This window comes from Schistocerca nitens, chromosome 3, assembly GCF_023898315.1.
Source record: "Schistocerca nitens isolate TAMUIC-IGC-003100 chromosome 3, iqSchNite1.1, whole genome shotgun sequence".
NCBI classification, from domain to species: domain Eukaryota; kingdom Metazoa; phylum Arthropoda; class Insecta; order Orthoptera; family Acrididae; genus Schistocerca; species Schistocerca nitens.
The window spans coordinates 359,895,954-359,919,344 of record NC_064616.1 but is presented as its reverse complement, the minus strand read 5'-3'; positions in this window follow the sequence as shown (position 1 = coordinate 359,919,344).

Here is a 23,391-nt window from a genome sequence, read left to right as displayed (position 1 = left end):
GTCGCGTCGGTTTGCGCGTCTATTTTCGAAACGTGAGCGCGGCTTTGCAGCACCGCTAGTAGCTGATACACCACCGCTCACCTAGGACATCGGCTTCAGCGGCGGAGGCGGCGTGTGACGGCGACTGCAGAAACAGCAGACGCGTGAGCAGTAACGGCGTTTGTATGTGAGTAGCAACAAGCAAAGTAACAACAGGGCCACGAAACGTCATTTAGTCGACGAGTGACTTTCTTGTGCGTCCTGTTTTCTGTTTCTGCGCCACAACCAAATAGATAAGAAACTGACTATATTATAGAAAAATAGAAGTGATTTTTGCTCCCAACACCTCACATTGTCAAGAATTTGGGACTCGCGCCTTGTGACTCTCTGATTGCACTGTCTCCATACCCACGTGAAAGCGTGGATACTGCAGAAAACTACTTAGTCTCTGCTGGTGGCAGCCGCCGCTAGTCCTTGCAGCGACAGCGGATCGTCGAAAATAGTAGTCACGGCTGCTCCAGAAGGAAAACAGAATGTCAGCACACCGAAAGGCAGAAAAGCAGGTGCTATAAAACGAAGTACCTCAGCTGAAATTGCATCATCAGTAACACTAAGAGATGCGTCAACTGCGAAAAAGATCGCCGTTGTCGACGATATTCTTACGGAGCTTCAAAACGAACTGAGGCATAAAAGAACGTCAACAGTTATACTAGCAACAGTGAAAGATAAAATTTGAGCACTCGTCATCACTTAGGCAGAATTAGAAGAATTCAACGAGGAAGTCAAAATAAAGTTCAAAACAGGCCCAAAGGGTAAACTAATAGTTAAAAACGTCCTGGAAGTCACTCCAACAGTTCGTTTTCTGCTGCTGCAAAGGGGAAGGGTTTGTACTCAGTTCCAGTCAATCAAAAATATCAAAGATATGGTGGCTGTTCAGAAATGCTTCAGCTGCTGAAGCCTAGGTCACCAGCCAGAACGTTATGATAAAGAAGCAGTCTGTGGAAAATGTGTGAAACCAGGCCACAAGAAGTTGGAATGCCGAAACCTAAAAGAAATTGTACGAGAGGCAAATAGAGTGCACAGAATATAACATTGCCGACAATGTTCACTAACATGGAGTACAAGTACAACGGTCAAGCACTAAAGCCCCCCTTAAATACATGCATCGATTTGCAGAGAAACAGTACATGCAAGCGCAAACATAAGTCTCCAACAACAATTAACAAATCTGGAAACGAACGATGTTACATCGCTGCAAACGTGTGACATACTACAGCAAAGATATTTTAACACCATTGATTACGTAGACGACGTGTGTGTGCTAGGAACCATTGACTACTACATAGGAAGGTAGATAAAACACTAAATGTTCCAGTGGGCCCTCATCCAGACTGGACTTCTGCTACGAGTGTAAGAGCTGAAAGGGGACGTTTCCTACCAGTATAGAGGGGAATGTAACAAAACAATCAGAAAACAAACACAAAAGGATACCCTAGGAGACCTCAGTGATACCAACACATATTCATCTCACAACGCCGAAAAACAAGGAACAGATAGGCATATTGTCACACCATTACAAGAAACACAAAAAGATACAACACCTGCTAACAGTTCACTGGGTCAAAACATATCATTAAAATTACATTCAGAATATGACATTTAGCAAAAGCAAACCGTACATAAAACCCATACGTTTTGCAAATGGTGGCAGCACACGCGTCAAAGATTAGATTGGATTAGATTAGTACTTGTTCCATAGGTCATGAATACGACACTTCGTAATGATGTGGAACGTGTCAGGTTAATAAAAGGTGTCTATACAAGATATTACATTACACAAAATATTACATGACACTTAATATTTTTAATTTTTTTTAAGCCAGAAAGAAAACAATCAGTTGCCAAATAACCTCGAGATGTATGAACACAAGTCCATAAACAGAGACACTAAAAGTCCAATGTTAAATGCAAACAATCTACCTAATAAAAAATTGTTAAGGCTTTCGTGGCCACTTGTTGACAAACTGCCTATTGGCTTCTGTCTCGGGTTCTTCGGCAGACGTTCATCTAATGATTTTACTGACGTTTCACCAGCACGAGTGGCTGGCATTGTCAAAGCTTCACCCTCCATTACCGGTGGTGAACTGGAGCCGAGCTCGCGGCCGCAGACTACATGTACCTGGCGCGCCAACGTCCGAGGGCTTCTCCGCGGTCATTTCCGGTGCGGTTCTCCTCTTGCTACCTGCGACGGTCGTTTGCGGTAGTACGGGAAACCAGGATCCGTTTACCTTACGGCTTTCCTCTTTCTTGTTGAAGCTGTTCGCATGTTTTTGTATTTCTACAGCTTCTCTGAACAAGCGCGTGTGATAGTACTTCTCTAAAGCCAGAACTTCCGTGTCGCCGAATTTTATTACGTGGTCGGTCTCACTCAGTGCTTGCTCTGCCACGGCCGATTTCTCCACCTGCCCAACCTGCAATGTCGCTTATGTACTTTGATCCTGGTATTGATTGATCGTCCAGTCATTCCGACATAAACTTTTCCGCATGTGTACGGTAAATGGTGTATTCCCGACATTGCAAGTGGGTCCCTTTTCTCCTTTGCCGATCTAAGACACTCATTGATCTTCCTTGTCGGTTTGAAAATCGTCTTTACCCCATGTTTGCGCAATATACGGCCGATTCTGTCCGTCACTCTGGGAATGTATGGCAGAAAGGCCGTACCCGACATTTCTTTTTCTGATTCCTTACTTCGCCGAGTGTTTGGCTCTGTTACACTTCTAATATCAGTTGTGGAGTACCCATTGCTACTCAGAACACTTTCCAGGATTGGGAACTTTTGGACGTTTTCTATCAACTAAGTAGCTGAATGCATCGAGACGAATGGGACAAGCTCGACAGCATCACTCACAGGAGCATGCAGAACGAACTCGAGCGCTGCACCGAGCGACAGAAGAAAAAGTTTGAAAGATGCCGGAAGCAGACCGACAAGACGATTCCCGACATGTCGCACACAGTGGTCAACCTCACTGAACGACAATTGACCGAAGAGGAAGTGTCCGTTTTTCAAAAAGGAGGGAATTTCGCTATCATCCCGAGAACTATACCTATGGAGGACATCATTGCTAATACCGAAGCGGCCATTTGGACCCTGCCTTGTGAAAGAGCAGAGAAAATATGCACTGAAACAGCCAGGATACTGCGCCGAGCAAAACCACCAGCTTGCAATCTGAAGAAAGAAGAGGCACAAGCTATTAAGAATCTCAACGCCGACAAGAGTGTATTGGTACTGCCTGCCGATAAGGGGAATGCGACCGTCGTAATGAAGACCGAATAACGCGAGCAGGACGAATATGTGAGCCGCAGCACGTCAGAGGCGAAATGCTACACCTGGGAAGTGTTCTAAGGAGCAATGGGCACTCCACAACTGATATTAGAAGTGTAACAGAGCCAAACACTCGGCGAAGAAAGGAATCAGAAAAAGAAATGTCGGGTACGGCCTTTCTGCCATACATTCCCAGAGTGACGGACAGAATCGGCCGTATATTGCGCAAACATGGCGTAAAGACGATTTTCAAACCGACAAGGAAGATCAATGAGTGTCTTAGATGGGAGAAGGAGAAAAGGGACCTACTTGCAATGTCGGGAATATACCGTATACCATACACATGCGGAAAAGTTTATGTCGGAATGACTGGACGATCAATCAACACCAGGATCAAGGAACATAAGCGACATTACAGGTTGGGGCAGGTGGAGAAATCGGCCATGGCAGAGCACGCACTGAGTGAGACCGACCACGCAATAAAATTCGCCGACACGGAAGTTCTGGCTGTAGAGAAGCACTATCACACGCGCTTGTTCAGAGAAGCTGTAGAAATACAAAAACATGCGAACAGCTTCAACAAGAAAGAGGAAAGCCGTAAGGTAAACGGATCCTGGTTTCCCGTACTACCGCAAACGACCGTCGCAGGTAGCAAGAGGAGAACCGCACCGGAAATGACCGCGGAGAAGCCCTCGGACGTTGGCGCGCCAGGTACATATAGTCTGCGGCCGCGAACGGCAATGGAGGGTGAAGCTTTGACAATGCCAGCCACTCGTGCTGGCGAAGCGTCAGTAAAATCATTAGATGAACGTCGGCCGAAGAACCCGAGACAGAAGGCAATAGGCAATTTGTCAATCTACCTAATAATACACTTGAAACTACTGCTTTCAGATACAATTCCCAGTGTACACAAGCAATAAGGGAAGACAAATGTCAGGATGTTTTACAGGACACACACAGAAAGCCCACCAAACAACACAATAATAAAGTAACTGATTATCATAATCTTGAAAGTAACTTACGCATAAGTAGGTAAGAAAATAGGGAAAAATTCCAAACTGCTCTGTGCCTAGTGATACGCCTCAATCACCCGGCAGGGGAAAAGATATGTTCCCGTACAACAGATTACACCGACAGAATGATACTTAGGACAGAAACTTGTCAACGGACTATCGTGAGCTCTGCAGACTCTTAGGGCAAGCGTGCGCACGAAGAGTTGAAGGTTTAAACATAGATAAAGTTTGTAAGGAGTTCGTCAGGGCGCATGGGCGCCTAATGAGACAACACCTAAGAGCTATGCCTTTGCTAGATACCCCCCGCTGTGAAGATATTACAACTAAATGGCAGTAGGAGCACTTAGGTTGGAGTGGAACTAGGTAGACCTCTGAACGAAGTACAGCTGCCTCCAAGAGCCATACATGCATGGTGGGAGAATTCCACACCCTCTCAAACGTCTCATAACAATTGCTGGGACCAAAAATGCCACAACTGGAATTGTAGTAGCGAACATAAATTACACAGTCACAAAAATAACACAACTTTGTTCTAAATATGTAGCCACACCTGAAATTACGAGAAAAGAATGTTGGATTATCACATCCGTGTATGCACAGTATTCATATGACATAGAGCCTTTTGCTGACCAAATAAGAGAAATAGCACAATGTTCTAGGGACAAAATATTATTCGTACTTAGTGACATCAATGCATAGACGATTCCATGGGACGCAGACAGAACAGACAACAGGGAACAAATCTTAGTTGACACAATAAATGAATGCTGCCTCTTTGTTCTAAACAAAGCAGGACAAACACCAGCCCACATCTCGTGGTCGTGCGGTAGCGCTCTCGCTTCCCACGCCCGGGTTCCCGGGTTCGATTCCCGGCGGGGTCAGGGATTTTCTCTGCCTCGTGATGGCTGGGTGTTGTGTGCTGTCCTTAGGTTAGTTAGGTTTAAGTAGTTCTAAGTTCTAGGGGACTGATGACCATAGATGTTAAGTCCCATAGTGCTCAGGGCCATTTGAACCATTTGAATTTTTGACAAACACCAACATACTGGTTCAGTGCAGAAGGATCCAGAAATATTGACATCTCATTAGCAAATTCGTAGTTCATAATGTACGTAAACAAATGGGAAGTACTATAAAAAGCCACTCATCCACACGAACACGTACACAAACGCGAACACACAATCTTCATATCAACAAAAGAAACGACTTCTTCTAAACAAGGCTGACGCAAAAATTAAGGGATGTGGTTGAAGAATTTTCGTTCCATACAGTCAGTCGTAGCATAGACTATGAAGCTCACATTCTGACGGACTTGCTTCAAAGAGCACAACAATTAGTTATCCCAGGGACTGACTGTGCATCGAAACAGAAACTCCCCTGGTCCACTGAGTTAACAAAACTAAGGAGAAATGCTGCAGAGAAAAGGAAATATAAAAATAAGTTATACAAGACCAGACAGGATCACTGTAACAATTTGGCAAAATTCAGTTACAAAACAATACATTGGGGGGGGGGGGGGACCATTTAAACTTCTAACATTCTAACAGGTAAGGTAGAGACGCCGACAGTACTGCCAACTCTGTCAACTACTACGATGAGCTGGAGATGTTCAGCACAGTACCTGCTGAACCAGTTTCTCCCTGATGACGAAAAGATGTCCCATTTGCACAGTTAGAGATAGCGTTAGCAATAAAACAATTAAAGAGTAAGAAGACTCCTGGTCCAGGTGGCATACACTCAGAAACACATAGGTCACCCCATTTCTAACAGAGTTACTGCTGAATGAAGCACTGCTGTAAGGCAGCGTCCCTGCAGTGTAGAAAACTGAAAACGTAGTAATCATCACAAAATCAGAGGACCGGGACTCAACAGACCCAATGACTTATAGGCCATCTGCCTCTTGAACACTTTGGCTAAGGTGCAGTAGAGGCTCCTGTGTAATCGACTAGTCACACAAGATGTTCTTCGCCCTTAGTCCACATCAGTGTGGTTTCGGAGCAAAAAGCTCAATAGAGTAAGTAGTTAACCACGAGCTGGAAATAGTGCAAGACACAAAAGAAAAATTCGCAGTAGCAATAACAATAGATACAGCAGGGGCCTTCAACAAGCTCTGGTGGCCTGCCTCGTTCTCAAGGCTACGAGAGATGCAGATACCAACAGTTTTGTGCAATAGTTTGCTCGGCTACGGCAAAGGTAGGGTGTGCAATGGCAAGCAGAAGCACAAAAGGTTGTCAAGTAAATAACAAAAGGATGCCCACAATGCTTAATCTGTGGGCCCATATCCTGGAATATTGCCATAGAACCGCTCCTACACAATCTGCCCTAACATGATAGGGTGATGCTGACGACTTGCTAGTAGTAATAACTGCAAACTCGACAATGCAACTCGAATGCAGGGTTACACAACTCCTTAAAAAATAAGTGACTGGTGCAGCCACAACAAGCTCAGAATTGCGGCAAACTAGACAGTATATTTACTGATAAAAGATGCCTTGTAGAGAAACCCCACAATTAGGCTGAACAACACTAGCATACAGAGGAAAATAACATGATACCTAGGGATACACCTGGACGAACGACTGACATTTAACGAGTGCATATGACTTGCAACTGAAAAAGCGACAAGATTAATGCACAAACTAGCTACAGACTACCATTGCAGACGTTATGAATGTATCATATAACCTACTTCGAATCTATAATGTGTTTTACAGCAAGTGCCTGGGCTCATCGACTATCACTCACGACCCAAAAGCCATTGTCGGGCGTAGACAAAAAGGAGTATTGCTCTGAATGTCAGGGCCATTTGGCACCACGTCCATGGAAGTCCTATGTGTCATACTTCCAACACACTCTATTGACATAAAGACATAGAGCAACAGCATACTGGTTGAAAACGGGAAGATTGGATAATGTATGTGAGATAACATGGGACTATATTACGGGAAAACATCAACTGAATCTTTGGAAGGTTAAAACATGGTAAAAAGAATGGGAAATATCTGACAAGGGCTGTCGAGTTTTTTCCTTCTTCCCGAACATCTGGGAATGGTTGACGCTCAGATACGTTGACCCAAGTCGCGGTATGGTACACTTCCTGACGGGCCATGGCCAATACGCTGAACATCTGTACCGCTTTGGCCTTAGCCGAAGTGATATGTGTGAATGTGGGCAACATGGATCCCCCCAACACATAACACTAAAATGTGGCACACTCAAAACGTGAGGACGACGTCAGAAATCGAAGACAGGACAAGCTTTAAGAGACCCAGATAACTGGAGCATGCTTAACCGCATCACTAATGAAATATCAAGCGCGTTACACAAGACTTACAAGCAGCATCGATCATATACAAGATAAAGACCCGAAACACACCCTACTCCACAACATGATGCATGGAACAACAGAGATTCAGACACTGATATGGAAACAGATGAACATAGAGACACAGATGGTGACATGAACACTCCAGTATTACCAGATATATATATGGCCATACTAGCAGATCACATGACTTCAACAATACTACAAGTCATACAAACATGGAATTCAGAAATAAGTTAGTAATAGAAATAAAATAACGAATTTTTCTGTTTCTACAAGTAAAACAAGTAATAATTTAGTTCTTTGGATCATTATCTTCAAACACGTAGTGTGTAATTCTCTAAATGTATAGGATGCAAACTGTAAAACATGTGAACTTCACAAAATTGTGCATAAAAGTACATATGCAGTAAATAAGACGTAAATACACAAACACAAACGCAAAACATAGATAAGAAGTCACCTTCGGGGAGACAAGACTCGAGGTCATGTTCCGGGGCTCCTCTCCCGCTTGCGGTGTGGTTTAGTGAAGGAAGCAATTGTAATAACAAACAATAGTGTCGTACTTTACACAACAATCACGTAGAGTTAATATCATAACATTCATACATATAGTAGTAGCTATAATAGAATAGAATATACTAATTCAGGTGAGACAGTCTCGATGTGTTTACCGAAGCCCTACCACTTGAAATAGCTAGGTAAAGGGACCTCTTTTGCTATCTGAATCTTTCCTTTCGCATATTATTTTCTTCTTAAGAACACAATAATTTTTCTCGGTTGTATTTTATGTACTCTCTGTTTTTCTTTTTTAATTAACAATTTAATTATATAAAAAAAAGAAAAATTCTAAAATTCTGAAAATTGTGTAGTCAGTAGTAGCAAACGACCCGCTATAGTTTACCAAGATGGTGGGTCACTCTTTAATGTTAATAAAAAGATAAATAATAAATAAGTAAATAATAAACTCCTGGATAACTACCTTCCACGTCACCCAGTTATTCTCTCTGATTGCGTCTTGGATTTGTCTCTCCACTGCTCTCGACATTGTTGCCATCGTTGTGACCACTGCTTTGTGTAGCACCTCATTAAGGTAAGATTCTTTGTCCTTATCCTGGTCTGTTGCCTTCACCGTAGTCTGTCTATTGTGTTTCGTTTTCCATACCAATGCGTTGAGTTACTCTTCTGCCGGTGCCTCTCCCACCTGGTGGCTCCCTCAGGGTTTGCATTCGCTGGGATGCACGCCGATATCCAGCTACCACGGATATAGCATTGGCAATGAGGAAAAAGGAAGCTGTTTAGTAGCATGGACGTCCAATCGGCTCCTTTGGCGGAGCAACAGTAGCAGTTAATTCATCAACAGCGGCAGCTACAGTTAGGTTTGTTAGAAAAATCGCTTCATGTTCAGGAGGACAAATTCAGAGCACACAAGGCCCAGTTGTACCAGATTCCAGCGCCTCCCGCTACTGACGCCTCCATGCACCCCACCTTTCAGTGACCCTAAGGAGGACTGGGACACATACCTGCATCATCTGAAACAGCATTTCAAGTCATGGATAATTCATGGCAGCGGTCGTTGCTTTTGTATTGCGCTTCTCCGGAAACGTTCTTTGTGCTCCAAACGTTGGCTCCTCTGTGCGACCCTGCCTCGCTCTCGGTTCAGGAGATTTGCGTTTTGTTGACGATTTCCTATTCCCAGCGATACCATGTGGTTGCCTCCAGGTTCCAATTTCATCAATACCATAAATGGGTAGGACAGTCATACCGTTCTTGGTTGGGGTTGGGGTTGTTTGGGGGAAGAGACCAAACAGCGAGGTCATCGGTCCCCGGTTTTGGGCCACTGATCTGCAAGATCTCAGCAGAAAATACGATTTCGCTTGCATCAGTTAAGGCTGAAAGGCTTTCTATGCAGACTCCTTAATTCATGATATGGTGGTCGAACTTGCACCAGTTCTGGAGGTCTGCACTGATGTGTTGAAATTAGATAACACCTCATTGGAGGACACTTTGCAAATTCCACACTCGTTCAAGATCACATAGGCAGCTAATGAAGGACTAATGGCAAGGCCACAAGTTGCCTCAGTCCACACCTCCACGCTCTCCACTGTCACAATGCAGACACAGGACAGCTCCAAGACAGCAGTGTTGTGTGCATTCTTCTCTTACGTTCTGTGGCGTCTGAGCCTCCACTCACACCTCGTCGCAGATAACGAGGACCACTCTCTTCTTATCCAGATCGCTGGGACCTGCAACTTTTGTTTCAAAGAAGGGCTTATTCAATCAGTGTGTGACAACAATCGGCTCCGATCCATCCTTACGAGAACATCAGGACACTTTACATGCCTGCAGTCTGTAGTTGCACTGGACGACCCTTTCATATGGAAGTTGTTTCTCACGCTCCGCATTTATGAACGAGGACGTCTTTTTTTGTGTTAACTCTGGGGCCACCATTACTCTGATCACTCTGGGAATGTATGTACGACTGGCCTCACCTGAGTTGGCTACTCCCTCACGGGGTTTTGTGACCTACAGGGATAGTTCTATGCCCCTTTTTCGTCATAGCAGAGTACAAACATGTTACATGCCTCATTACACTACTCGTTGTCAATGAACCGTCAGCTACTAACATTTTTGGTCTCGGTAACTTTACATAGTTTGGGTTTCCTGTCTCTGACAGAGTCAAAGATTTATCCACTACAGTCCCTTTCCAGGAACTGGACCATCTTTGCTCGAAGTTTGCATTGCTATTTAAGCCAGATTTGGGATGTGCCATGGGTTTTCAGGCACACATACTCTTCGGCCAGATGCCACGCCTCGTTGCCAGACGTATTCCAGTGGCCTTACGTACTGCAGTAAAATAGGAGCTGGATCATATCCAGGCTGCTGGAGTTATCGAGCCTGTGAAATCTAGCTCATGGGCTAACCACCTGATCAAACTCAAGAAGTCCTAAGTTCTCTTCAATTTTGTAGGATTTCAAGGTTTCCATCAATGCTCAATCACAATCTCTGGTTGAAACTTATCCTATGCCTTGGACAGGAGACATTCATAATAAACTTGCTGGTGGGGAATATTACTAAAAGAACGACCCTGCTGATGTCTACCTTCAGTTGCCTTAAGATGAGGAATCTCAGAACATTGTTGTTGTCAACATACCCATTGGATTATATAAGTATAAGCGACAGCTATTTGGCATTGCCTCAGGTCTAGCAACTTGCCAGAGGTATTTGGAACAACTGACACAGCGCATTACACATTATGTGAAAGATCTCATTGTTACAGGATCCCCTTGTCAGAAGTATTTACAAAATCTCTGGAGCCTCTTTACCACTCTGCAGGGCGCAGGTCTGCGTTGTCGTTAGGAGAAGTGTCGACCTTTTCAACCAGAAGTAGAGTATTTGGGGCCATTGGCTAACAAAAGATGAAACTACACCTACTTATTGGACTCCCCCTCCATCGATTCTCTTCTGAATCTGAAAAACATAATTGAATTGCAGGTGTTTTTGGGCAAAGTCGGCTGTAACTCCAAGTTACTCTCCCACGTAGCCCATATTTTTTAATTTTTCAGTCATTCACATAAGAAAGGAATGCCCCGCTACTGGACCCCTGCTCGTGACCAGGCTTGTAACTAATTAAAAACCATACTGAAATTCGCCCCTTATCTCACGCATTTTCTCCTGGATATCCATTGGTTGTGACAGCTGATTCATCTGTGTATGACATCGGGGTGGTTCTGGTGCACAGGAATGAGGATGGATCTGAATAACCGAATACTTACGTGTCCAAGACGTTGACTCCTGCACAACACAACTACTCACAGATCGAAAACGAGGCACGGGCGATAGTGTTTGTCGTTAAAAAATTTAGTGTTTATCTTTTCAGGTGAAGTTCTCTCTCATTGCAGATCATAAGCACCTGGCTACGTTATTTGGGCCTCGTTCAAAACCCCCAGAATGAACAGCTGAATGCTTACTGTGATGGGAACTCCTCCCGACTGCTTACAATTATCCATCTGGTTTAAGCCCATGGCACAACATTCTAATGTCGACGCCTTACCACGTCTAAATGCTGGAATGAATGGTATCTCGTTTATTCCTTGTTGTCGTCGCAAAAATGCGAAATGTCTGATGAATGACGAAAACAAGCCCGCAGCTCGTGGTCGTGCGGTAGCGTTCTCGCTTCCCACGCCCGAGTTCCCGGGTTCGATTCCCGGCGGGGTCAGGGATTTTCTCTGCCTCGTGATGGATGGGTGTTGTGTGATGTCCTTAGGTTAGTTAGGTTTAAGTAGTTCTAAGTTCTAGGGGACTGATGACCATAGATGTTAAGTCCCATAGTGCTCAGAGCCATTTGAGCCACGAAAACAAACATTTTCCTTAGATCAGACACACCTGATAAAAGAAAAATTAATGCATCCAGGTACTTCACAGTAATTACCAGTTTTATTTAGACAAAACTCGAATGGAGTAAGAAATGGTCGTTCCTGCTCTTCTGTATACTGTGCATATTGTGGCATATTTAATCTAATTCGTACGTGGTGATACAAACTGACAATGCAGATATGACTGACGTTGAAAAACGCTCTTCCGCCCATCTGAAATGAAAAAAAAGAGCTGTCGGAAATTATATTGTGCAACCATTCTCTGAAAAATGCTTTACACTGTTGAAAGACTTTTTTTTATCGAGGGGCTGAATCAGACTATTAATTATGAGTGGAATCCGAATTACGTAACACCCTTTTCGTCGTCCTCCTAAAGACAGAGGTGTTGTTATGTCGAGGTAAAGAGTCCAACAAAATTAATGAACTACTATCTGCAAATGGTAATACTTATCAGTGACATCCTTGTGTACGAATATTCACAGTATCTATCAACGGCACAAGCGATTCTGCCTTTTTTTTTTTTGCGCCCGAAATGATAAAGTGCGGTTTCCACGAAAGCTGACTGATTGACTTAATATGCAGGTTTTTGGCAATAACAAAAAGCTTCGTCTTCATATCAGCTATCAACGCCTCTGTAGTATTACAGATTGATAATGAGATGTCCTTTACACATTTACCTAAGGTAAACTTCTTAATTATACGACTACCTTTTTCACATAATATCCTGAATCTGTTTAACTAGGTCAAAGAATCCTGGAAATCGTTAATGTTCATCTCACTGTAATTCAGAGTGCCCAGTCTCGTAGATCTCCCTTGGTAATGGTGGACATACTCTTACAAACAATTCTAAATCTTCCAAAAACTTTCTTTCACACTTTTGTGAGTTTCATTGTGGTTCGTATTAGGTACTTTCTTCCATTCACACAATTCATGTTCAGATTTTACGAAATGAATACCAGTTTTGGACACTGATTAAGCGTTTTCTCCCTCCTTTGTTTAACCAAAAATATTACAGTCTTTTCTTTCTCACTGAAATCTATTGCTGTACATTGTTTCTTTGGGCTTGGGAGGTACTCTATTTTTGTTCTGGAATTTAACTAGCACAACAATCATCGTTCAAGCCACAGTTCACAGACCTGCCTGAGTTATTTCCTGTTTATTTTAATGTTTCCACAATTTCTAAGGAAATGCCGACATCTTTGAAATTAATTTTCAGAAACTAACTAAAGAATAACACATATGTAGGCCTTCAGGAGAATAATGTGATTTGATCGCTTAACACATTCTTCATATTTTAAGTTTGCAGGGTTGAAAATTCGAATTGGATTCCACAGTACTGTGAAAGTCTGGAACCTGCGCAAAGACAGATGCTATTGGGAAGCATATACCAAAAAATTTCAAAGGAAATTAATTCGATTAATTAATCCATTTTTAACACTTAGCGATACCGCAAAGATAATTGCTAATTGTTATGAATATTAAATGAGTTGCAAGTTCTATCAAATAGTAACTGAGAACAATTGTTTTAGAGAATTAAGGGAAACTGAAATTCGCTTCCAAAATTACGATCATGTTATGCCATATCATCTGTTTACTGATCTGGCTTCAACTGGGGATGTGCTCCTGCCATGTTGCACATGCACTGTCTGCTGCAGCTACGACTGGGGTGTACATTTTTTCAGTCGCCTGACGAGCTTGGAAATTGGCAAATTTCAACATCCTTTTTAGAAATACTTTCAGTTCGTCTTAGCAGCTAAAATTTGACATAATGTTTCCTTTGGTGTATCCTTTCTGTATAAAAAATTTCAGGGCATCTTTCAACTTGCCGAACTGGACAGTTCACTAGTTAGTGGTGGAAGCTGGAAACATAACGCTACAACAATAACCGAAGAAGAATAATTCCGGCGTATTAAAAATTAATGGACGCAAAAAACTCTACATAAGTACACGAAAAATGGTGCACAAATATTCTGTAAAGATACACTGCCCCACAACTCATAAATAGTAGAAGGAATATAAAAAAAAGACCATCTCAACCTTAATTCAAATGACTAGCTGTCAGACGGCTATGTCCTTCGTTGTGAGAATACATCAGTAAACGAGATTTATGCGAGGTTTGTTAACAATGTAAAGCAAATAATCTGTGTCGCCAGTCTTGTGGAGCAAGCTCATAATTATGTACAGGAGTCTACAGTGCTACAAAACGTATAAATACAACTCCTGTGTGCAGTTTGAGCCACATAAAATAGCTATATGTTAAAAGTCTTGTTCAAACGTTCGAAAATATACACGTTTTTATATCAATGTTCTGTAATTCCCAGTGCACTGAAAATATCCGATAATCCTATGACTACGATGGCAATGCAGATTCTAGAACTCAAGGGACATGTATCTAAAGGTAATACGATTTCCAGGGTTGTGATTTAAAGAGATGCAGTTAAAAGGGGCAGTAAATTATCATGGCAGTTCAGGAACAGATAAGGATCTTGCCTCAAGGTCACTGAAAGGAATTCCAGTGTCAAGTTGCACACTAGTGGTATATATACTCCACGACACCCGCACTCCCCTCCCCCACCCCTGGAAACTGATTAAGGTCATCCACAGGAAATCTTGTCCTACCTATGCAAATCAGGCAAATGGATTAGGACATCGTGTAACTCTACGCAGGTTGGACCAATAGAAACAAATTAAAATGGAGGAAAACCTTCCCACTCCTACCCTTATGCTCATTTATAATTAGTTCAGTTTGCATAGGCCTCTTCATTCAAAGTCTGTGCAATACAGGGAGAGGTTCAGATGTGTCATATACAAATTAACAATTCTTTAGTGGCAGGATTTGATGATAAGAACACTGATATAGAAAATCAACTAATGGTTTGATTTGAAAAATTTGGTTTTCTGCAATACATTTTTACAATAATTTTTTTTGTTTACTAAGGATTTTCTGTTTACAAAGCTTTTTGTTTCTGATGCGATGGTAGATTTTTTACAAAGATTTGTCATTCTTATATGCAGTGATTTCTAAGACTAATTTTTTTGTTGACGAAGGACAAGCAGCAGTAGTTGACGAAAAAACCACTCTCACATATACACCTACATACAGATACATACAAGACAGACATGCAAACACAGTGTGCTCACAATACACGCACACAAACACACACATAATGAACAATCAGGTATGCATCTCACACATACATAGCTATGACAAGCCATTCGTTCAATGATTCTGCGCCAGCCGCCGTGGTGTAGCGGTTCCAGGCGCTCAGTCCGGAGCCGCGCGACTGCTACGGTCGCAGGTTCGAATCCTGCCTCGGGCATGGATGTGTGTGATGTCCTTAGGTTAGTTAGGTTTAAGTATTTCTAAGTTCTAGGGGACTTATGACCTCAGCAGTTGAGTCCCATAGTGCTCAGAGCCAATGATTCTGCACACGCATCCATTATTTACAAATAAATTAACCACTAACACACTCAGTTACTCGGTGAATTGTGTGAGTGCTGGAGGGTTCCAGTCGCATCCTCCCAGATGAAGCATTTGTCATCATGAAGCGACAGCCTCACTTTCAGTTGCAATGCAGTATGTACCTCATGATAACTCAACAGAAAGACTACTTGGTGCACCATATGTAGAGCAGCGCCAATGCCCTCAAGCACGAAATCGTCTATTGGATAGCCTTTGACGTCACACAATACACACCCTTAGCCCACCTTTGGCTGGCATATGTATCTATGCAGTATGCATACATTTTCAACCTGAGCCCTACAAACTACCCAATCTGTTTCGCATTCACCTCGCCTTTCATCACGCCGATAACGTAATTTTAAGATGTTATTCCAAAAGGATTATCTGGCGCGCATCCAAATGTGTTCAGTTATTTGAGACTGAACCTAATTACTTCACATGGATCACAGCCTTTCAGCCAGTAGATAAAGCTGTCTGCATCCATATAAAGTATATTTGGATAGGTGAAGTATAGTTTCGCCAACTCATAATGGAATCAGCACAAATAGCTTTTGGAGAGATCCGGTACTGCACTGAAACCTTGTCCATTTCCACAGCAGTTAGTCCATCACTGAAGATGGTTATCCGCTCAAAATTTGGATAATCTCTTGCACCATATAAACCCCTCTCCCAGCAGTAAACTGTATGAATTTCGCGTTATTCTCTAACATATTCCCTTGTGTTTCTGAAGATTAAATTATTCATTAATTTGTAAAAATTCAGTAATGCTGCTTGAAGGAGACACTCTGGGTGATTCTTAAAAGTACCATTCCCAAACTGCGACGTGGATGGAGTTTTATGTAGTGCTGAATATGTTATTGCTTATTTCCTAGCGTGGTTAGCATCTTTGGGATGGAATCGTTTTGAGGTACTAAGCGCTCTGGATGCAGGAGCAAGTCACTGGGCCCATCATGCAAATGTGTGAGATATACTAGTTCTACCTCCACAACATATCCATCACCAGCATCTGCAGCCACATCACGAACGTTTTCCTTCAATGTGGCGATTTCCCCTTTACACATCCATCGCAACCCTCCAAATGGCAAACTTCGTTGCATGGCTTGCCCATAGCGGTTGTTTACATCCAGGTAAGGGATGTACCTTAAATTTTCAGTTAGCCTGTAGTCTTCCTGTTACTCATGGGTTATTTGTTTAGTTGTATAAATGTATGCACTGGCAAAGTTCTGTGTGAATCCCAAGTTCGAGGAAGAGCAGAATGTCAACATCAGTCGTCAGTTTGATGCTGACATATGTTCTTCTTAACATTGCGTCCCTTGAAAGCCCTGGCATGGTACAATAGCAGACAGGATCCTGATAGCATATGCTCAGGCATGCACCATGGAATTTCACGAAAATGTCTATGAGCAGATGCATGTCAGTGTTCATTCCTCTAAATCCGAGATGCTTAACTACTGCCAAGTCACACTCTGCATCCGTTATGGGAGTGTCTAATAGCTTACTGGAGAATGTGGTTATGTCAGGCAATGTAGTTTTGTGGAGTCTCCCCATCGAATCAACGTATTCATATGGCAAGACCCCTTCTTTGTGACAAGCTGAAACTTTGCATCAGAAGAGAACATGGCTCTTCAGATATGCATGGTCGCCTGAAGCAGCGCGTCAAAAAGATTAAGAAGAGACGTATGCGCGAAGCGAACCAAATCCAGGATGTGGAGCAATATTCTTGACATGAGCCTATTGGAAAAAAGATATATTTTTCAACGGCATCAGGAATGACACTGACCTTATCACCATTCAACCCTAAATCACCCAACTCCTGAATGTGAAAGTGGGCATCATACCCACTCAAGTTGTGACAGAAGACAGGTATGTGTTGCGGCAGTTGGTAAATCAAATTGCTTGCATTGTGACCTGCACCATGGGACTTCCCAGTTACAGGACAATGGTCTCTGTGTTAGTTTCTGCTTGTCTATCCAATGGCAATCCACAAATAAGACTACCAACTGCCTGCTCGCATACGACATCATTCCCCTGTGAATCGGACATGAGAACATCATAGCCGGCCCATGGCGGCCGAGCGGTTCTGGCGCTACAGTCTGGAACCGCGCGACCGCTACGGTCGCAGGTTCGAATCCTGCCTCGGGCATGGATGTGTGTGTTGTCCTTAGGTTAGTTAGGTTTAAGTGGTTCTAAGTTCTAGGGGACTTATGACCTCAGCAGTTGAGTCCCATAGTGCTCAGAGCCATTTGAACCATTTGAACATCATAGCAATAAATCCCATCAAATTCCTATGCAAGTTTTCCAAGCTCAGCAAGAAACCTTCTCGCAGGATTATGCCCAATGTGTGATTTGAATTTGTTGCGACTAGACTCATACGTTGATACACAGCTACATACAGTACATGCCATTCTATGAAGGTAGTATGGGAGGCAGTGGAGTCGTCTTCACATTGCACTGCAGGAGCAACAAGGCCTTCAAAGTCACTGTATACGACGAAGGGGCGTCGATGCTGCATGTGACAGGTATTTCTAAACTCTAAGAGCCTAATTTCCATATGTACCGATTCCTGGCCCGAGTAACCATGAGGTACCTTTCAAGGTATTAGCTCATGGCAAACGAGTAGAGACATCTATGGCAAAAATACCTTGCACATTCGTTTGTACTCAGTTTGGGGGAAAGTAAGTGGGACAACCTTTTTGTAGCTTCTTGCCTTCAGAGAACAGTAGCAAATCTTCACGTTTAGGCGCTGACTAACTAATTTGGAAAAGTAGAGGGGTCGAACTGCTTTAAGTTTAACATCATATTCTGCCTTTATATCATCAATATCCAGGGTGGATACCTGAACTGAATAATCTGTATTTTGGCTCTCGAATTTTCGTTGGTCTTGGTGTTTTAAGGGGAATCAAATGCCTTTGAAATTATAATGCTCGTGCACATCATTTGTTTCATATTTACTTGTGTGTTGGGCATGTTTCAGGTAATTTCTAATGCTACCTAGAAGAGTGGGAGACCAAGAGATGAATATACAAAGTAGATTCAGAAGGATGTAGGTTGCAGTAGTTACTCAGGGATGAAGAAGCTTGCGCAGGATAGAGTAGCATGGAGAACTGCATCAAACCAGTCTCTGGACTGAATTCCACAACAACAACAATGTAGAAGACGCCATGCAAAGCAATATTCATCCCACTCATCTATAGTCTAGACATTAATAAAAGCATGTTTAGCAGCAATATATTCCAGAAGGGGTTGAACTGTATCCACAGTGAAGTGGATCATAGACATGCGAGTGAACATTGAGTACATGGCTGAGTACATTACACAACCTTCCTTCCTGCATGTTGGAAAAATGACCAAGTATGACACTCATGACGTGATTTCTGAACCACTCTGTGATTGAATCGTCCTGTCATGTCATGCCAGTTTTCATCCAAATTTTAACGAAGAATTTTTTCTCGCCAGAATCATCATCCTCTTTCGGGAAGGGAGGATAAACTTCTGTCACACTTAGTGGCAGGATACTGCAGGTCGCTAACGATTCTGCAGAGCATCCATTCCAAAACGCCTTGGCAGGCAGAGAGAAAAGCTGCACAATCTTGTGTTTTCAATATGGGCTTATGAAATTCTGTCGCCAAAAGTGCCAGTAACCACCGAGTAGTCGAGTGCAGCTGCAGGACTTAGTGATTAGTAACAAAAACAGCATGCAGGGGTACTGCTGCTGCTTGGCCCTGAGTGATGTTGAAGTGATGTTGGACAGTGACGGTTGTGAGACAGTACATGGCATGGCTGCATTGATGAACGAGATGGTGTCATCAGCCTGTACGATGTTGATGGTCACGAACCAGACTGCTGTGGTGTTTGTGTGTGTGGCTAACACATTGTCAATGAACCAGGCTTGGGCGATGAATGCATCAGCCTCAGATAAAGTGGTTGAGTAGTCGCAGGTGCAAGCCAGATTCTGGATATGGTCTCCATCTCATCTGCAAAAAGAGAAGAAAAGATTGATTGGTATCATGCATAATAAAATGATTTATGCATATGTTTATACTCTTTCTAATTAAATGCAAAGTTGGCAGCGTCGAAATAAGTCCACTAAACCATTGTCACATTTTTATTTGCAGTGAGATCTTGTGTTATCATATCCTCGAAATCCATCTAAATATTATAATCGGGTGCACGTAGAAACGAAGGTACATGATAATTGCAAAACAGTCTGGGGCACGACTTCCATTTGCAATCGAGCAGGTGTCATCAGCCCATACCACGCTGATGATGACGGATTACACTGTAGTGGTGTTTGCAGATGTGATGAATGCATCATCGACGAACCAGGATGGGGCCACGAATGCATCATCATGTTGTCAGGTCGTGGAATAGTTGTTGCAGGCACAACACCAAGTCTGCAACTGCCCATTCCATCTGCAACAGAAAAGGAAAAAGAAACAAGCAAAAGCAGAAATTAATCATCAGATTCCAGCTATAACGTGCAGACACGAATATGGATAAAACAAGAAAATCATCTTAAATACATACCTGTATACCACTGGAGGCAAATCGTAAGCGCCTAAGAGTTGATGAACCATCATAACCATTTCATTATGGGATTTCGTCTCTGTTGATGCATTCAGTGCTAGAAAGGCTCAAACTGAAATAGCTTCTCGTATCGAAACGACTCGTCTTTACTGTGGAAAACCACACTCCTTTGCTTATTTCAACTAACAGGAAACGAGTATGATTATCTGTAGTCACACAGTTATAGGTAGGATAGCAGCGCCTTTCAGCTCTGCATAGGAGACGCTGTCTTACACTGCTCTTATGGGTGTTCTTTAATACAGGATTATATATCAGTGCAGGTTTGCGCACCGATACATCAAGTGGACGGAGCATTTGTTGTTGGAACAGAAACGTAATTTACCGACGCTTTGAAACTAGCTGCGCGCCGCGACTGGCATCTGTGTAGTACTACCTATGCTTCAGAAAGCTCTGTCAGCTCTGTGCAGAGAATACCATACATATTTTAGTAACGCGCCTTTTGCAGATGCCTGGTAGCGCGGAAGTCATCGATGTAAGCATCAACTGTCGCTCAGAGTCTTATAGCTATCACGTTACACACAGCTTCCACAATGCTGGCAACAAGATTTTGCCCTGCTAGAGAGACAACACCTTAGAATTGCACAACATCCAGTACCGGGCACTTGATGTTGGTCACACCTCACCTACGGCCCCTGTGTGTGCTGTCTGGAGGTAGAAGTGCATGGCTGTATCTTCTGATGTACGTTTAAAAAATTTGATAATCACCCACATGTTTTTACCAACAGCGCTCTGTGAGGATTGTTTACAAATCGTTCTCTGGTGTTTTATGTGAGTACATCAACAGCACAAAGTTGCATAATCGATTTCCATGTTAAATAATTAAAATTATAGACAAACGAACGAGTAACATTTTCCAGTACACCCTCACCTACCAAATACAGTTTAGTCGATTATTCATTAAGGTAGGAAAATCCTGTGAGTAAATAACCAAGATATCAGTACTTTAGGCTCTACCCTCTTAGTGTGGATTTACTTACACTACATTGTGTCTGTGTTGCTACATGGACACCCCAGGGCCAGCAGTTGGGTTTATCTTCTGTTTTTATGTATATAGTGTCACTGAACACACCAAACTGTGTAGTAATGGGTGGAAATTCATTTTTAACTTGGTCTGAATTCACTTAGTAGCAAGCATGTAATTGCCTATTTTTTAAAAAAAAATAATAATGCATAACACAACGATCATGTGGTGAATAACAGTCGAAAAAACGGTTGAAAACACGGTAGATCGTTAGTAATTAGACAAACGCCGAGCAACAGCATCTGGAACTGATCTCAGTTGTGCAGATAATATATATGACCATATCACTTTACATAACATCCAAATACTTTTCAATCCCAGATACTCATGACTCGCCACCTGTATGTATAGGAAGAAAATACCACAACATTTAGAATCAGAATAGAAGAATATTACTGTTTTCTCAGGCACACAGAACTAGTGGGAGTACGAAAATTCCGTCTTGTCACCATGTCTCTCTAGATCAACTGTCTTTCCACTATTAAAACATATGCTGTGTCATGCTGTGATATGCAGTCGTCACATTAAAAGACTCGCAGCACATCACCACCGATTACTCCATGTGTTTGTTACTAAGTGTATGTGTGACAGTCTTTCTCTCCCCTTTGCATATAAAACAAATCCTATATACTTTTTTCAGGGGGGTCTGCAAGGTTTGCCAAACTTTTGCACAGATCTCTCAGTCATATTGGTAGTAGATGATACTGTGATTGTAATAGCTCTGCACCATGGCACAACAAACAAAAAAATAAAACTCCTCCGGAACAGGCGACGAAGGCCCTGTGGTACCAACCGACTCCCATCAGCCAACTGGCGCCACTGGATACGGTTATGAAGGGGCATGTGGTCAGCACACCACTCTCCCAGCTGTATGTCATCATCTTAGGAGACTGTTCCTTGGTACAAACTTGTAGCTTTCTAGGAATGTGTCCAAGATATCTAGACACACTCTGATATAGAGCATATGTCAGTAATTTCTGTTACTTCATTACATATATATATAATCTTCTGCCCAGAAGATGATGGGTACAAAACTCATTGAAACGTTGCGACAAGACGACGCCACCACTCGGCTGATAACCCGAGAAGAATTCATCAGCGAAATAGGCCGAGAAAGACTACAAGCGCATATACATCCACACATCTAGCTTATTCCTGAAATTGCAGCCAACTTGCGTCTTTACTCAGAGGTTTTTGCTACCGATACGAATAACTGTGTTTGACAGCTGTGAGTCTCATGCAAATTACTATCCATCTATTTTAAATTGTAATTATTCAACCTGGAAATTGATTTTGCAAACTCTGACTCATATAAAATACCTCTGTACGGCTTTAAACAATCCTTGGGCAGTGCTATCGGTAAAAATATGAGCGGATTTTATCTTATTTTTAAACACACTTCATTGTTATTTATTACCCATTTTTATCATTATCGCTACAAGTAATTTATTATCTACTTATAACAATTTAAGACACTAAAAGTGGCTACCTAGGATTTCCCCCCAAAATAATGTTTTCCAGTAGGAAATTCTAAAATGTTGGGAAAATCGAACATATGCTTCTTGTTGTGAGGGAAAATTCAAATAACCCATTTTAAGCTTACGTTTTCCACGTTTAAGATAGAGGGGAATTTATAAAAATGTTTGATAATTTTTTTTAAAGCCATAACCATAGCATTATCATCACTGTCGACGTAAGCAGTGTAAAGAATGGTTGTCATTCCATTACCACAACGCCTACACACAAACTCCACATAACATATCAAGAACACTCTTGCCACATAACGTTTACACTGTGGAGATTCATATCAAATTACGCTGAAAGCACCTCACTCCATGTTTAACAGTTACCACAAATCTCTTCTTACACTGTCCACTGTACCACCCAGTGTGATGTAAAGTTAGGTAAGGGATGAAATTCCGTGATTATCACATTGCCTACATATAAACTGTACATAAAATATCAGGCACACACTTGCCACAGAAAAGCTACACTGTGGAGATGGTAAGATAACATCGTCTGTTTAGTTAGGAAATTTTCAGGGTCTGAGAGAGGTATGCACTGGGATCTTTACTTCAAGCAAGCAAAATGTGCGAGGTATCTTCAATGCACGTCAAAAAGTTCACTGCCAGTAAGGTTGGCTGGCTCTGAGCACTATGCGACTTAACTTCTGAGGTCATCAGTCACCTAGAACTTAGAACTAATTAAACCTAATTAACCTAAGGACATCACACACATCCATGCTCGAGGCAGGATTGGAGCCTGCGACCGTAGCTGTCGCGCGGTTCAGACTGAAGCGCCTAGAACC